At 41.0% G+C, this 16,600-nt stretch overlaps 1 pseudogene; it reads left to right on the top strand.

The window, feature by feature from the left end:
• Positions 1 to 440: 440 nt before the first annotated feature.
• Positions 441 to 2,394, top strand: LOC118650352 (annotated as a pseudogene).
• The last annotated feature ends 14,206 nt before the right edge of the window (positions 2,395 to 16,600 follow it).

The raw sequence follows: 16,600 nt of genomic DNA, 5'->3' as shown, positions 1-16,600 counted from the left end.
CTCTTCCTTCCTTCTTTCCCTTCTCTTCTTTGGGGACTCAAGCTTATATATATTAGGCTGTTAAGATTTTCCCCTCAGTTTACCAGTGTTCTGTTCATTATTCAGCATCTTCTTTTTCTCTCTCTGTGTTTCATTTTGGATAGTTTCTTTTACTGTGGTTTTAAGTTCATTAAACATTTATTCTATAGTTTCTAATCTATTAATCCATTCACTGTATTTTTCATCTCAGAAACTGGTTTATCACCTGAAAGTTTGTGTCTTTTTAACATCTTCCATGCTTCTCCTTAAGATGCTTAGAACTGTTGTACCTTCTTAAACATAGAATGTAGTTCTGTTAGAAGTGGCAGTTGGTTAGATAATTAACAAAAGAGGACCTCATTGAACGCAGGGGTACCAGTTCCAGTCGGGTCTGTGCAAGCTGTGTGTGCACACCAGCAACCATGTCTAAGGAACCTGCAGTTGGCATTGATCTTGGCACCATCTATTCTTGTGTGGGTGTATTCCAGCATGGAAAAGTGGAAATAATTGCCAACAATCAGGGAAACTGAACCACCCTGAGTTATGTTGCCTTTACTGATACTGAGCGATTGATCAGTGATGCTACAAAGAATCAAGTACTAGTAGCAATGAATCCGACCAACACAGTCTTTGATGCCAAGAGCTTGATTGGATGTAGATTTGATGATGCTGTTGTCCAGTCTGACATGAAGCATTGGCCTTTCATGATGGTGAATGATGTTGGTAGGACCAAGGTCCAAGGGAGAGACAAAAAGCTTTAATCCAGAAGAATTGTCGTCCAGAAGCCTACCTTGAGAAGACTGTTACTAATGCTGTTGTCAGTACCTGCTTACTTCAATGACTCTCAGCATCAGATCACCAAAGATGCTGGAACTATTGCTGGTCTCAATGTACTTAGAATCATCAATGATCCAATGCTGCTGCTATTGCTGATGGTTTAGACAAAAAGGTTGGAGCTGAAAAAAATGTGCTGATCTCTGACTTGGGATGTGGAACTTTTGATGTGTCAACCCTCACAAGTGAAGATGGTATCTTTGAGGTCAAATCTACATCTGGGGACACCCACTTAGGTGGAGAAGACTTTGACAACCAAATGGTCAACCATTTCATTGCAGAGTTCAAACGCAAGCATAAGAAGGATAACAGTGAGAAGAACAGGACTGTCTGTCACCTTCGTACTGCTTGTGAATGTGCTAGGCATACTCTCTCTTCCAGCACCCAGGCCCATATTGAGATTGATTCACTCTATGAAGGAATCAACTTCTATACCTCTATCACCCATGCCTGATTTGAAGAATTGAATGCTGACCATTTCCGTGGCACCCTGGACCCTGTAGAGAAAGCCCTTCAGGATTCCAAGCTTGGCAAGTCCCAGATCCATGATATTGTCCTGATGGGTGGCTCTACCCATATCCCCAAGATTCAGAAATTCCCACAGGACTTCTTCAATGGAAAAGAATTGAATAAGAGCATCAACCCTGATGAGGCTGTCGCTTATGGTACAGCTGTCCAGGCAGCCATTCTCTCTGGAGATAAATCTGAAAATGTCCAAGATCTACTGCTGCTGGATGTCACTCCTCTTTCACTCGGCATTGAGACGGCTGGTGACATCATGACGGTGCTGATCAAGCGCAGCACCACCATCCCCACCAAGCAGACACAGACCTTCACCACCTACTCCGACAACCAGCCAGGCGTGCTCATCCAGGTTTGTGAAGGTGAGCATGCCATGACCAAGGATAACAACCTGCTTGGCAAGTTTGAACTCACAGGGATACCTCCTGCACCTCGTGGTGTTCCTCAGATTGAAGTCACCTTTGATATTGATGCCAATGGCATCCCCAATGTCTCTGTTGTGGATAATAGTACAGGAAAAGAGAGCAAGATTATCATCACTAACAACAAGGGTCATCTGAGCAAGGAAGACATTGAGCTCATGGTCCAAGAAGCTGAGAAGTACAAAGCCAAAGATGAGAAGCAACAAGACAAGGTGTCTTCCAAGAATCCATTTGAATCCTATGCATTCAACATGAAAGCAACCATTGAAGACAAAAAACTTCAAGGCAAGATCAATGATGAGGACGAACAAAGGATTCTTGACAAGTGCCATGACATCATCAACTGTCTTGATAAGAACCAGACTGCAGAAAAGGAAGAATTTGAACATCAGCAGAAAGAGTTGGAAAATGTCTGCAATCCCATCATTACCAAGCTGTACCAGAGTGCAGGAGGCATGCCAGGAGGAATGCCTGGGGGCTTCCCTGGTGGCAGAGCCCCTCCATCTGGCAGTGCCTCCTCTGGGCCCACCATGGAAGAGGTTGATTAAGCCAGCTTTGAACATAGAACTAGCATTGTTCCACACAAAATATTGAAGGACCCAAATTTGTAGCAAAATCCATGGGTAGTTTTAAAAGTTGAGCTGCTGTATAGTAAATAACTGGACATTGATACTTGAATACGGACTGTGCTCAGGGAAAGAAATTTATAACTGTATTGTAAAGTGGAAAATGTGATGTCTTAAATAAAACTATTTAAAATTGGCACCAAAAAAAACAACAAAAACAAAATAGGAAGGAGCAGAAGGAACAGTCACCCTGGGGAGTAAATGGCAATGTTCTGCCAAATGGTGCAAAACATTCTGCCTAGTTGACTAGGCATAAAAGATAGCTCTACAGCCACCTGGGGTTGGGGAGGGGAGTAAGTGGCATATTCCACGGGATTAATTGGGTGGGAGGGTGGAGAAAATGGCCAGGGGAAATTCTTTTTACTGAGTTCATGTACAGTAGAAGCCAAGATGGTGTGAGGGGCATAGCTTTTACTAAGTGTATGTGCAGAAGCCAAATGACAAAGCAGAACTATGAGGCATGTGAGGAGGAGCCAAAATAGGTGACTATACAATGGCCAGGGAAAAGCCTGGGAAAATATCAGGGTAAGGGCACAGGCATTGAAAAATCCAGGAAAGAGATTGGATGGGGTATGATATAGGCACAAGCCTGGGGAAAGCCAGGAAAGAGATTGGATCATTTGAAAGAAAGCCAGCTCTTTCCCAAACCCAAGGGAATACAGGGAATCCTTGGAAGGACCTCAAGGCAGCCACTACCCTCTGGCCTGGCCACTCTCTGCCTCTCTGAGGGTGTACTATCGCTTCTTCACTTTAATAAAATCTTGCCACTCCTCCTACGTGAGTGCCCATGAAATTCTTTTCTTGTGACATCACAGAAGGGCCTGTTTCCTGTTTTAACTGTTTTAATGTTTCCTAATCCTGTCATCCATATAATGTGGGGGTCATTGATTTTTATCTTCATTATAGTTTGTATTTCTTGCTCTTGTAATTCCATGTAATTTTTTTTTATTGAATCCAGACTGTGAATTTTGCATTGTTGGGTGATGGGCCTTGTTTTTTTTTTTTTAATTTTTTTAGTTTTATTCTGGGACACAGTCAAGTTACACTGAAATTCTTTGATCCTCTCAAGCCTTGCTTTAAATTTTATTTAGCAACACTAGAGAAGCCATTAATCTAGGATGAATTGTGCTACAGTTCATCTTTCCCATTTCTTTTGGTTGCCAAATGCCCAGGAGCTGTCCTGGGTGCTGAGTTGTTTCCTATTCTGTCAGCAAAGGCTTGTGGGATAGGACGGGAAGCACATCCACAGATGTAATTTACTCTGATGTCAAGGAATTAATAGTGAGGTTCTTTAAGCAAAGCAATGGACTACACCTTAAATGACCTGTTCCCTGGACTATGGTGCTGGGAAACATTCAGAATCCCAATCCCTTCTAAAAGTTCCCACAATACACTCCTGGTAGCACCATCCCTGGTCCACTGGCCTCAGCCCTTTAGGAGACCTGGCTCTACAGAGTTTTAGTTTCTACATCTCCATCCCTCCTTTCACCTTCCTATACATCCTGATGTCCTCCCTGCCCATGCCCCCTCTCTTATAGTCCCTACAATATTAAAAAGGCTCACATTTTCCCCAGAATGGAACGTAATGGTTTCCCAGGTAGTAATTCAAAATACCCTGCTGCTCTCTGCAGCTCTAAGGAGGAATGGAACCTGGGGAAATAAGTGCCTGTTTACTGTCCCAGGAACTGGATGGTGACTGTGTTCTTTCCCACATAAGTCAAGAGAAGTAAAAGACAGCTTGTGCATCTGAGGCAGGAATTTGAGGGTAACATAGGCAGGCTTAGGGATTTTTTAGAATTGGGGTCCATGGAAAAGTGCGGGGCCACAGACTGGGAGAAGGTACATTTCCGTAACACAAGGAAGCCAGATGCAGTTACATTTCCATAAAACAAGGGAGCAGCAACAGCTGCATTTACATAAGACAAGGGAACTGGAAGTAGCCAGGAAAGGTCTATATTTACAAAATAAAGAGAAGGAAGCCCTTCATTCAGAAGGAGAGGAAGAAAGCCCAGAGGGAATAGTAAAACAATAAGGAAGGAGGGAGGGAGAACCTCACAAGTCCCATGTGAGGTTCAACCTTTGAGCCCAGGAGTTACTATAGTGACCAACTCAAAGGGGAATATTGACCAATCAGAGAGGATATCAGGCACCAGGATCTGCAGCCTTTATAAGCCATAGGGAAAGGAACCCAATGGGACCCTTTTCCCCCTCCCTACATGGGAGTCCATCCTGTGGGACTCTTCCCTCTCCCCATGTGGGAGTCTGTACTTGTTCTTCAATAAATCTCCACCTTTCCTATATCACTTTCTGTTTGTGGATTCATTTTTCGATTCCAGCAGACAAAGAATCCGGGTTCCAGTCCAAAAATTCGGTATCACATCTGATATATCCAGTCTATATCGGATACAGACTGCAAAGGCACAGTCTTCTCTGAGAAACCCAGACAAGTTAACCAACTTGCCCAAGATTATAGAGTTACTAAACAGAAACAGAGTTGAACTCTTGACTGCCTTGTTCCTCTCCTGCCCTATGTGACTACTCTGCATGACAATACGTGCAAAGCATTTATCAGACACCTTTGCTATCCATGGGTGCTGTTGATCTATAGTCCATCATTTCTTTTAATAATATAAAGCAATGTGGAGAACTTATATTCTGATATGATTACTGTTGTAAAAACTTAGTTCTTAATTTACAAATAGACTATTTATTTACAAAGACTCTAGGAAGTAATCCTGGTATAGAATAGGTATGTTATTTTATTTGATTCCCATAAAAATGTTATCAAGTCAGAGTAGCTTTTTTTCATTCCCATTTTATAGAAAACTGAGACTTAGAGAAGCTTAAGAAACATGCCCAAGATCACACAGGTAATTATTAACAGAGCTATAAATCAAAACTAGGTCAGAAACACTCCAAAGATCCTAATTACTATGTTCAGCTGCCTCACACATGAAAATACATGTTCAAATGTCATGAAATTAATTCTGCTGATGACTTTACAGGAACACACCTCTCATATAACAAAACTTGCATTGACAGCAGCCAGGACAATAACAGTCCCTGACATGAGGGTCGCACTTTCCCGCTCACAAAGCATATTCTTATATTGTTTTGTTTCCTTACAGCTCGAGATCCTATTGGGCTCTTCAGATTTCCTCTCTAAGATCTGACATATCGAGAGAGAGAGAGAGAGAGAGAGAGAGAGAGAGAGAATATAAATATGTTATTGGTTCTTAAAACAAACCAAATTAACATAAGATTTCAGTATCCCATATAAATCTTTCTTTAAAAATGAAAATAAAACTAATGGCACCAGGAGTATCACAGTAAATAGCCAATTAAGGTTTTCATTATGGTTGGTCCCTATTTTTCTGTAAGACAGTGTGGCACATAATGTAAGTTGCTCACTCTCACACATTTTAATTGATAGATCTCTTTCTTATGTTTTGTCCCTGAGAATTAATGTTTGCATTTAATACCATCCTGTCATTACCTTGTTTCCTCTACACTGAAAGGAATTGTCTGTTATTTGCAGGTGTGGAGGGCCAGCTGGAGACACAATTCCCTCCTCCACTTCCCTCCTCCCACTGATCACTGGTTATTACACATAATTACATGGAAGCATGTATTAGACTTTATTATAATGCATGACAGTGTGCTTTAAGTAAATTAGAAATTTGCATATCAATAGGGGGAGACTAAAATGCCATTCAGGACCTTTGATTTACATCAGAGGATCCCTAGGTTTTAGGAAATTACTTCTCTTCTCAGGTGGAAATCTAAGATGTTAAAGTAAAATGAAGCCGAGTGAAGGGGGAGGGGCATCCTGTGCTGGGTTTTCTTCCTCTTTCCTCCTCCCTGGCTTAGTAACCTGCTGGGCAAATAGTTCCTTAGTAACCAGGCAGGTCAGGCATTGGCTAACTGGGGCACTTGGCATTTACCTTAAAAGGTGTTAGCACCCTGGAGGCCAGCAGGTAGCTAGCTGAGGGTTTCAGACTTCCACACCAAACGAAATTAGGACCAGCCATGCTCCCTGGAGTGTCAAGAAATAACAAGTCGCAATGAGCCCCACAATTATTCCATCCTGCCCCTGCCTGTCACTTCTTATACTGTGCCCTTATCTTCTTGAGCCTGGAGAGAGTTGGCCCAACCAGAAAAATTATGGGGCAACTTCTGGACCATGGACAGGGACACTGGAGGCTGTCATCTCCAAGAAGAAAGGGGGGAGGGGAGGTGGGGGGGGGGTGAGTCTTGTTTTTTCCTGAATTGTTCAGGTTTGACTGCGTGGATGTTAAATCATTCCTGATGGAAGCATATGTCCCTCAGCTCGTTAAGGTAATTTGTAAAAGTATATTTTTGCCTTTGGAGAGTGCTGTAGGCTATCAGAAAGCGTTATTTTCCACTATAAAGTTCCTCACAGGTTTCATTATGCAAAGGCTTTCTTTGAGCTCCACTGCATTCTGTGTTCATTTATGGATTCAGAAATTCAAGTACCACGGGAACTTCCTTTGAGGTTTTACTCTATGCAGTCTGGAGTATGATTTATACTTTTTTATTTTTCACCTTGGAAAACATCAGTTATGATATATGGATAAAGTTGAGAAAGAAACAGAAAAAAAAAAAGTATGTAAGGAAAGCAGGATCATGGGTGGAATTTTTTTCAAATACATAGCTTTAATGCCAATATTAAATATATACTTCCTTGAATTTCAAAATATCATCTAATAGCCAAATGCTCTTACAGGCAAAACATGTAGCTAAGGAGTAACTTCAAATGGTATTAGTTTTAAGGTTAACAATTTCTATTGTGTAGCTAGAATAGAAACTAGTATCATGTTGAACCATTTGACAGTGCCTGTATTAGACCTACTTTGACTACATAAACAGCAGTTTCAAATGGTTCAATCTAAATCATCTAACTGGTCAATAATTTTTTGCTTCTACATTATATCAAAGTGATTTTATCCATTTTCCTTTGTTTGTTTGTACCTTCATCTCATCTATAGATATAAAAGCCTAAGTGACTGGCTGACTGGCTGACCAGCCAATCAGCCAGTAGCTACAATGCCCACTGACCACCAAAGGGCAGACACTCAACACACAGGCATGGAAATATGAAACAGATTGATGAATCTCAGAGGGAAGGGGAGGGGGGAGGGCAAGAAGAGATTAATCAAAGATCTTATATGCATACTAGAGGCCTGGTGCACTAACTCGTAAACCAGTGGGGTCCCTTGGCTTGGCCTGCAGGGATTGAGCCGAAAACCAGCAGTCCAACATCCCCTGAGAGGCCCTGGATTGAGAGAAGGCACAGGCCAGGCCAAGGGACCCCACTGGTGCAAGAATCCGTGCACTGGGCCTCTAGTTTCATATAAGATATGAGAGGGGTGATGGCATTTTATAATTTTTCCTCCTTAAGATCAAAAGAGCTAAGAAGAAAATGCAAGTAATAGTCCTTTGTTATTGTTGCTTTGTTTCACTTCATTCCACTGGTTCCCTTTGGAATCATTTGTGTCTTCAGAATCATCTTATCTGTTAAAACCATGCCAGGTAAATGATACAGTAATTCTAAAAAAATAAAATAAAATACTAGGACACTTAAGAAAGGGCACAGCTTCTTGGGGCTACAAAGGGAGAGACTTCATGTGGCCAGTGCAGCTATAAAGCAGCACAAGCTAATTCTCCCTGAATGGAAAAAAAAAAACATGGAAAGTCTTACCTAGCACTGCATAACAGCTGCCCAAGACAAAGAATCACAACCAACAGACATGGAGTAGGAAGCAGGAGATAGAGGGTGCAATTTTCCCTACTGCTATTTCCCAGGAAGACCAGCATTTACATCCCAGGAGTCCTAGAGTGCCAAGAACTCAGTCACATCACATATTTGAGGACACGAATCCTGATCCTGCCAGGTGATGAGTAAAGTGATGAGTAAAATAACAGTAATGGGAACCAGAAAAAATGGGAGGAGGGCGTATATTTGGGATGAAAAGTTGACTTTCAATTTGAAAGAAAACAGTTATGCCCCATCTCAATCTCTCACCATTTCAATTTTCACTCCAGTTTTAATTCTTTCCACTAAAAGCAAGGAATTGAAAATTGAAAAATATGAATCAATTCACTCTCTGCTAACATGGTTGTATGTGTACATCTTCTATTTCTATAGAAAACACTCTATCCACTGACCCAAACTGGCTAGGGCAGAAATAGATTTTTTAACCCTCTAATTATATATGTGTATAAATATACATACCTGCCTTTTTTGTGAAACCTCAGGAACCAGATAAGAGAATGATAATTTAAAGAATTCCTAGAGGGTCTATAAGACAAATTCCTTATTCCAAGTGATGGGGGATGCCTAACAATATTAAACTGGAATCAGAATCTTGTAATCCAGGGCTCATTCCTCTGCACCTCACCACACCCATTACACCCAACAAAACCAACCAACTTAAACCAAGTCAAATTTTCCATCTTCAGAAAACAAGATGAATCAAATCAGGCAGAAACTCCAAACTCACTTCCGATATCCAATCTTCTTATCTTCCTTAGCAACAGAAAAGCAAGTATTTAGCTGGGTGCACGGTCGCAAAAAACTGTATTTCCCAGACGCCCTTTCAGCTGGCCGATTATATGACTTATTTCTGGCCAATGAAATATAAATACTTCTATCAAGTCTCCTTAAAAGAGAGTACGTGCACTCTTCTTCCCTTCCTCTTTTCTGTTGCCGGAAATGCTAATATATTGGCTGAAACCCTGATGGCCATTCTGGAATAAGAGGCAAACTTCTATAGATGTCAGAGCAGCAAGATAGAGGATCCTAGGTTCCTAATAACCAGGGAGTCTTAATAATCAAATAGAGATGTAGTCCTACCTATATCCAGTCATACTGTAATTAAGAAACTTTGTTCTTACTAAGTCCCTGGTGTTTAGATGTTTTTCTGTTGCAAGCAGTCAAGTCTAAGGATATATATATATATGACCTTAGAATAGTTTAATTAACTTGACTTACTAATGGATTGATTTAATCTGTGATTTTTTTTATCCTAGAGGGATTGAATCAAACTTTATATTGTGCTTCCATATCCATTCCTACCCTCTGGGCATATTCAGGTGCCAATAAGGTGCCAATATCTAGGACAAGCTCTTCGATAGAAATTGCAGAGGTAAAAGTTCATTATTTTATTTTCTGTATCTTAATCTAAAAGCAACGCAACTCTAATTATGTAATTCAGCTGTTTATTTGTCAGGTCTATGGAGACAGAAGTAAAATTGATCTTTCAAGTAATTTAAAGGTTTATGATGTGTGTGTGCACGAGTGTAAGTGTGTGCGCACAGGTGTGTCTGTGGGAGTGCACGCCTATAAATCACTATTCTCAGGATTCTATCTAAAAACCTAGGGGGGGGGGCGGAAATGTCACATACAAATCAAAAATATCATTCCAGGAAAAGCAAACATTATACACTGTTCGTCCTTAACTGATTTAACTGTTTGCCCCAAATGTTTAGGGTTGTTCGATCCATTCTTTCTTATTTCTATGATCAGTTCCTCTCTAAATTCTTAGTTTAGAAGCCAGTGCCTCATATAAGAACAGGAGAAAAATAAGCTAATTACAATATAAGTAATAATAATTTCACTTTTCTAATGTGCTTTCATACATAAAGCTCCAAGTGCTTTATCAATTATATATACAAGGACCACTTAACCTCCTACTAAAAGGCTGCTACCCTTTAAAAAAAAATTCTCTGTAGTGTGCCACAGGAAAGAAAGACTGCCATGTCCATGTGCAAAAGCTGGATGGTTTTAGGGAAGCAAAGTGTAATTCCCTACTTAGTGGAACTAAAAGCTTTGAACAATCCCTTTAAAAAATCGTCAAGGGAGCTTTTAATCACCAGAAGTAGTCAATTCTTTGTTTTGGATCTCATCCAATCCAAGTGGAAACTTCAGCCATAAAACAGCATGCCAAATCGTCAGGGGTTATGCAGTAGGCTCGACTTCATTAGCAACAGTGTCTTTGACAATGTCTGTGTCAAGTAAGGAAAATGGAAAAGATCAGAAGGCAGGCAAAAGTTGTTACTCCTGAAGTTCGTAAGAACTAGACGGTGAGAGACATACAACTGGTTGCATTTTGCATACTTTTTTGTTCCCTGTTTCCAGTTCTTCAGTCCAGAACCAAGATCTGAGACCTTCCCTCAATTCCAGCTGCCTCCCACAAAAGACAACAGCAGGAAATGCTCTTCAGATCCCTTTACCAACTGTGAACTTCCCTCACAGCTGCAGCTGTCTCCTCTGTGAAGCTTACTGATCGCAGCTAGAGCAGGGAGATCATCCCCTTCTCTGCGTTGCCTCAGTTCATTTTCATACTGATAATATGCCATGTGCCAATCCTACGAAATGACTTTGAATCTTTTCCCCCTATTTCCGTTAGTGATGATGATATTTCAGTTCCTACCTAGCAAAAGGTCTGGACAAAGTAGGTGGTGCCCATTGCTTTATTAATGACTGAGTAATCCAGTCCACTATCAACTCTATCGTAGACAATTACAACAACCTTCTAACTTACCTCCCTGTTACCGTGCTAGCTTTCCACTTGCCTATTCTGAATGCAGCAACCAGAAAGCTTCTAAAACTGATGATCATTCCACCAACATTACCCCACTGCATCTCCTTCCACCCCACCCTCCACCATCATGCTTGCTTCAAACCTCTTGTTGGCTTTCCATTGCTCTGAAAGCAAAGTCAAAATTCCTTACCAGGCAATGGTCTACTGACCTCATTTTTCTGCCTTTCTTCCTCTTGCTAACCATAACTCCAGTCATGCTGGCTCCTTCCATTCCCCTTCAAGCACACATACTCTCTCCTGTCCCAAAACCTTGTGTGTTAATCCCCACAGTTGGAATGTTTCTCTCCACATATCATTCTCATTCTTCAAATCTCAGCTTCAATATCTCCTCTTCAGAGGAGCCCCCTGTACCCACCATGTCAGGTAAAGTTTGTAAACTCCTAGCATTCTTTACCTTGGGCCCCTCATAGCCTCCCCAATATAGGCAGAGACCATATCAGCACTTTTCTCCATTATATTATTGGCAAGTAGCACAGTGCTTAGCACTTTTAAATACTCAGCAACTATAGGTTGAACGCATAGATAACACAACTTGAACTCTACCAGTAAAGACCTGTGTCCCATAAGGAGAGTTCCACTGGACTAGAGAGAATTTCTCAGCAGGTCAAATAGGGACAGTCTAACAGCCAGAGAGAAAGAGCAAATAAAATGAGTATTTATGAAATTTAGAAAATATTACAAAAGTGAGGCTTCCCTTCCAGATTCATACATGTTGTTACAAAAGGTAGGATTTCCTTTTTTTATGTACATACCATATTTTCTTTATCCATTCACCTGTTGATGACACTTGGTTTGTTTCCACATCTTGGCCATTGGGAATACTACTGCAATGAACATGAAAGTGTAGATATCTCTTTGAGATTCTGATTTCAATTTTTTAAATATATACTCAAAAGTGAGATTGCCAAATCATATGGTATTTCTATTATTTTTTGAGGAACCTCCATACTGTTTCTATTATGGTTGTACCATTTTACATTCCCACCACCAGTGTGTAAGGATTCTAATTTCTCTACCAGTCAGTCACGTTAGGACATGATTCCTCTTATATGAAGCATATAAAATAGTCATATGCATGGAATTATGACATGATTCTTCTTATGTGAGGCATATAAAATAGTCAAATGTATGGAAGTAGATAACAGAATGGTAGTTAGCAGGGGATGGAGAAGAAGGTATGAGCTGTTTTTCAATGGATGTAAAGTTACTGGTACAGTTATACCAGATACATAAGTTCCAGAGATCTGATCTGTTGTCCAACATGTTGCCTATAGTTAAGCAATAAATAGGGTACTGTGTACTCCAAAATTTAAGGTAGATCTCAGGATTCTAAACACACACACACACGTGTGCAAAAAAAAAAGGGGGGGGGGAGACAGGAAAACTTTTGGAGGTGATGGACACATTTATTACCTTGATTGTGGTGATGGTAACATGGGTATATGTCCAAACTCACCAAATTGTGTACATTTATTATATGCATTTTTGTATACTAATTATCCTACATAATAAAAGCCTAATATGCTAAATCATCCAGTTAGCTGTTCAACCAATCAAAGCATAATATACTAATGATACCTAAGGCCGCTCAACCACTCACTATGACGTGCACTGACCACCAGGGGGCAGACGCTCCAACAAGTAGGTTAGCTTGCTGCTGGGGTCTGGCCAATTGGGACTGAGCAAGACAGGCCGGACACGCCCTGGAGCCCTCCCATGGTCCCTCCTGGCTGGCCAACCTCCCACATCCCTCCCTGACCCCATTCGTGCACTGGTGGGGTCTCTCAGTCTGGCCTGCACCCTCTCGCAATCCAGGACCCCTCAGGGGATATCAGAGAGTCAGTTTTGGCCTGATCCCGCTCAATGCAGGAGCTACCGCTGGTGGTCAGTGCACTCCCACAGGGGGAGTGCTGCTCAGCCAGAAGGCGGGCTCACAGCTGGTGAGTGCAGCAGTGGTGGCGAGAGCCTCTCCCACCTCCGCAGTAGTGCTAAGGATGTCCAACTGATGGCAGCCAGACACCCGCCCCCGCTCCCCCAGGGCTCTTGGACTGAGAGAGGGCGTTGGTTGGGCAGAGGGACTCCCCTCCCAAGTGCACGAATTTCATGCACCAGGCCTCTAGTACCTTAATAAAGCTGTAAAATTTTGAGGCTTCCTAATATAGATGCTATTTATCCATGTAAACAAATAATTAAAATTACTTATAAACATCTCATTAACAGGGGTTCTCTCGTGTTTACCTGGCTAACTCAACACAGATGTCATCTCCTCCAAGAAGACTCCTCCCCTGATATGAAGTGCCCTTTTGATGTGTTCTGACATATCCAATGTATCCCTCTAAGATCAGTGAAGTGGTAGGAGACATGGGTGAAAAAATGTCATAGTTATTAGGCATAGTTATGCAAGTATTAACATTTCATGCTAAAAGACTTGAAATTCACCTAGTGAACAACAGGGAAATAACTGAATGATCAGATTTGCAGTTTAGAAAAACTGTTCTCATTAATATGTGAGGAGATTAGATTCAAGGAAAAGAAAACTGGAAAGGAAGAGGTGGTTGACAGGCTACCACAGTGGTCAAAGACAAACATGATAAGAGCCTAAACTAGGTCAATGGCAAAAGGAACAAAAAGATAAGTATGGATTCAGGAATTACTAAGCAGGTGGACTCTACAACACTGGGGGATCTTTTTATAGGAGTGAGCCAAAAAAAATAAGTTATTTATGAGAAGCAGCTGGGTTTTCAGAAAAGATGATAAATTTGGCTTGAGATAAGTGGAGTTTGAGGTGGTTGGGGGATATCCAGGAAAAAATGTTAAGAGAATAATGGTAGATTCATATCTATAAATCATAAGAGAGAGGAAGACTGAAGATGTAGATTGAGAACCCATTGTTAGTTATATGGCCCACCCACACATGACCTTGTTGGTGGCCCTGCCTAAATGGAAATATCAGGGATAATTGACTCAGAAATTGACCCATATATTGTCCAGAGCAGAGATCCCTAACATAAAATGGCATCCTAAATATTTAAAAAAGACTATATGCTCAATAAATAACAGATACTGACTTAATTTTATACAGATGAGCAAAACAGAAGACAAGACCATAGTCCAGTACAAAACACTGTTTGTTGCTCACAATTTATAACCCTTATCATCTTTGTGTGCCCAAAAGAAGGCTTTCTGACTCAAGAAATACAAATATGAAATGCTGGAGTTCATGGATATATATTACACATTAATATGCTAATATGTTCTAGATATGTGTTTGGCACTTACTGCACTATAATGAAGATGAGTTATCTTATATATTATGTCCTTTCTGCTTAAATGGATCCCATTACAAATTTCAAAAAGCATGTGAGTACATTCTTTGCATCCACCTAAGTCCAATAATGACAGTTAGCTGTTTATGACATATGGCAATACTATAACTGAGTTCATTCTACCTCACCAAAAGGAAACAGCATTGAAAGGGAAAGTAAAAGCTCACTAGTGTGAAATTATAATAAGAACTAACTATGATCCAGACACTATTCACTAACTCACTTGTTCCTTAAACAATCACAGGAGATATTAACATTCTCCTATTTTATACCATAACTCCCCTAAAAAAAATCTAAAGCACAGAGAAGTTAGTAACTATCCGGGTCACAGAGCTTATAACTGGTAAACTTGAGCTTAAACACCAGCTATCTGGACCTATAACCTGTTCTTCCAATCATTTAGACTCCATGCCTTCCTCTCTAAAATTTCTCAAGGTATTCCTTTTGGGGAGAATGAGAAATTCAAGTAGTCCTCCCACAAACACTAAGTAGGAGCTAAGGAATTAAATGTTGACTTGATGCATTAATAAATAATGCATGGACATTCTATTATGCCATCCATCACACCAAACCTCCACTGCACTGACATGGTACCTAGCCAGTCTATCAGCCTCATTCTGACTTGCTTTTGTAGCCCATTCTGTTCTAAACACAGTGGTTCATCATTCCAATACTGCCCTCACTAGCACTATAAAGTGTCACCCCTCACACTCCTATGGGACTTCATAGTCCCTGTCCCTGCAGGAGAAACTCACACAGGGCAGCTTCGGGGGTGGGTGACTTATGCAGTCACACGGGGCCCCTTGTTTAGAAGGACCCTGTGCTTGGTTTAATGTTCTGCTATCACTGTCATGAAATTCTTAATAATTTTTTTACATGGCGTCTGCATTTGTATTTTGCACTGGGCCCCACAAATCATACTGCCAGTCCTAAACTCACATAAATCCATTCTAACTTCAAACCAGCCTTCTCTTGATTTATTTTTGCGATGATTTATTGAATTACTCTTGGGGGAAAATATTATAAAGGGAATGAGGAGTGCTGGGAGAGTGTGTAGTTAGAGGAGCAAGAGAAGCCTTCTTAGGAAAGCAGATTTACTCTGGGTTCTGAAGGCTGCGTGGATACTAACGAGTCCAGAGCTGGGGGAAGCACCTTCTGGGTGGAGCCCTGAAGTGTGAAGTAGTGTAGGTCAGCAGGACTAAACAAAGGGCATTTAATGAAGTGAAGACCTGAACAAGATCAGGCTGCGAAGGAGGCGGGCAGGATGGTGGAGGGACTGTGCACCATGTTAAGAATGGTGATTTTCATCCCAAAGAGCAATGGCAGCCACTGTAGAATTTAAATCGGGACAGTGACAGGATCCGATTTTTATTAAACTAGGTAACACCAACACGCCATGTATTTAAACTTCAGGTTATCTCTCATCCTGCCTGAACATTCATGACATCTGCAGTTCATTTTTTTACAGGTCTTCAGCTCCAATGGCTCCTTTCTACACTTAACAGATGACTTTTTCTACTATTTCAAAGAAGGTTGAAGCTTCCCGGTGTTGTTATATCTTCATCCCTTCTGCCCCTAACACCACACCATCCTCATAACTGTAAGATGGTTTCATGTTTACTCAAGTTTATCTCCTCCCCTCTTATCTCAGAAGAGTGTATACCCTTCACCTGTTCCCAGGCTAATCCTCCCAACTATGGTCTTAATCTCATTCTCTTTCATCCCCACTTGTCCTTACTACCACCCAATGGAACAAAGTAATCAGATTCTATTCTTTTCCCAGCATCTTAGATCTCACAGTATCCAACAGCTCTCTCCCCTCAGCCTGCAGCCACAGCTCTATGCTTCCAGGGAAGACGGGGAAGGCAAATGAATACCTTTCTCTGGAGAAACCCAACGACACTTTTTTTTCACATTCCTTACCAACCAATTCCTTAAAATACTAGTCAATGGGGCAACTAAAATTGCCATCTCCACTATAACTCTAAGGTTTGGATTTGTATCTTTCTCTTGCACATAGCATCTGAGACTCCTCTCCAGAAATGCACTTTCGTGATTGCTTTTTTTAGAAACAAGTAAAGGCATCTTAAAGTGGCATCTTAGTTTAAGGTCATTGCCTCAGTTTCTCAGGATCCTTTGCTATCCTTAATCCGGGAGCCCACGTATTTCTTTTTCCTTCCAAATGTGTGATCTGTGACTTTATAATGCATGCCTTCCATGTGACC

The sequence above is a fragment of the Myotis myotis genome, unplaced genomic scaffold (assembly GCF_014108235.1).
Source record: "Myotis myotis isolate mMyoMyo1 unplaced genomic scaffold, mMyoMyo1.p scaffold_m19_p_1, whole genome shotgun sequence".
In the NCBI taxonomy this organism is placed as follows: domain Eukaryota; kingdom Metazoa; phylum Chordata; class Mammalia; order Chiroptera; family Vespertilionidae; genus Myotis; species Myotis myotis.
Note: the sequence above shows the minus strand (reverse complement) of the source record. Positions and strands in the feature narration are given on the sequence as shown.